Source organism: Trichechus manatus, unplaced genomic scaffold, assembly GCF_000243295.1.
Source record: "Trichechus manatus latirostris isolate Lorelei unplaced genomic scaffold, TriManLat1.0 scaffold00037, whole genome shotgun sequence".
Taxonomy (NCBI): Eukaryota; Metazoa; Chordata; class Mammalia; order Sirenia; family Trichechidae; genus Trichechus; species Trichechus manatus.
Window position 1 is genome coordinate 1,784,338 of NW_004443973.1, and position 1,929 is coordinate 1,786,266.

The 1,929-nt window shown below is 36.6% G+C and overlaps 1 protein-coding gene across 4 annotated transcripts in view; it reads left to right on the forward strand.

The window, feature by feature from the left end:
- The window catches only part of PDE1A (phosphodiesterase 1A), a 371,161-nt gene that overhangs the window by 162,734 nt on the left and 206,498 nt on the right, over positions 1-1,929 (forward strand). The gene's annotated exons all lie outside the window — the stretch shown is intronic.

Sequence of the window (1,929 nt, forward strand, 5' to 3'; positions counted from 1 at the left end):
GCAATCAATTGGAACAGTTTTCAAATTTCCTCAGTTTTCCTTTTTGAATCAATGAAAACTGAGGAGCCAAATGTTTAAACTTTGTAAGTTGGAGAGGGGGCAGCCGAGTGCAATTTCCTGCAAAGCTTAATATTTATAGTAACTGGTATTCTCTAGTCACATCAGTTGTCAAATAATTTCAAATCCAGGAATGATAAAAAGGAATGTTCAACAATGGAGTATTTCTCTAATTTATTATTATCAGTCCCTATTATAGCAACAGCGTCCTATATGCTTTCTCTGGCAAAAGTCTCTTTAGACTAGTTCAGCTTCCTTTCTGTCGTTAGAGTTATTTTCCTAAAAACCAAATTTGCTAATATTAATTCGGCTTAAAAGCTTCAGTTGACTCCTATTACCTATTAAATAAAATCTAGTTTACTTAATTTGGCCTACAATACCTTTCACAATGTAGCCTGATCCCAATCTGTTTGCCTCACCTTGTCTTCTGCCATTTCTCTCCACCCTTCCTTAGCTCTGTAACGTTGGGCCTATTGTAGTTCGAGGACTGTGTCGTGTCCTCTCATATGCCTGCTATTGTACTTTGCCTGGAATTCTTTTACTTACCTTTCTCTTCCTTCCCCATCTCAAGTTAATAATTCCCCCGATCATTCTGTAGAATTTTGTTCATACCTCTGTGATAGTTCTTAGCTTGTAATCTGATCATATTTCTGATTATGTGTCACTAAACTGTGAGGAAGCAAAGTATATTCATCTCCAAATCCCTAGGGACTGGTCAGCACCTGGCTCATAGCTAGTGTTCAACTATGTTGCATGAATGAATAATTATTGTAAAATTCATAAACCAGCTGGATCCTCATCAACTTGAGGTCTCAAAGGGAATTCCTACTACAATTTGCTTTTAGAAAAACTATTTGTCATCCTCATATGGTTAAATCACAACTATTTTTACTTAACCCTGAACATTAGTCTGAGCATTCCCTCATGAATTTTGGATAGTTGAGGCAGTGCTGGAATGGGGCAACTACTGTTTGAAATCCCAATCTGCGTTCACGCTGTAACCACAGGATAATAAAATACCCCCCCTACTGCTATCCTGTCGACTTAAATATCTCTCCTCACTTTTTAATGTGTGTATGTGTTTTAGTTTTCAAATCAAGTACCATGTCTAGAAGTCTCTGCCTTTAGAAAGGAATTCATTTTGATAAATCCTAATCTCTCTTAATCAGAAGAATGATGGTTTGCAGAAATTTCAAATGCCTTTCAATGTCATAAACACTACTAAAAATTCCACCAACCTGGTCTCTGACCAAGAACAACAAAAAACACGACAGAAAATATAACATAAATGCCTGTTACTGAAAAGCTTTTCCATTCAATTTGTTGTTGTAGTTAAGATCCCAAGGACTCAATGGCCATATTACTTTACTGACCTGCACTGGCTTAGTTGGAGGACAGTATGTGATTTTGGCAAAGAGAAATGGAAAGTATATCTTTTTCAGACAGGTTCTATGTTTATCCTGTTTATTTATGATATTTAAAAAAATTGTTCACCCTCAGAGGCTGCTCTTTTTTTTTGTAAGCTCCATTTTATAATCTAGACTTCACTATATTGAAATCCTCCCCTCCCCCCCGCCCCCGGAATCCACAGCAAAGAGCTCTCTGACTAAATAAACTTAGCAGTCAAAGGTCTGGTCTGTACACTCACTTGGGTTATTTTCAATCCTCTTCAGACTAAAATCACCATAGCAATGACATTTTATTCTACCTAGCTCCTTATTGGAGATGCCTATTAATATACCATTTATCAGAACAGATAAGTTTATTTTGGCATTTATAATAACACTTTTTACAGAATCTCAAACTGTCCACCTCCTTTGTATAACCTAGTCTGCCTTGAGTTCTTTCCTCTATCCACAGACAAAACCATTT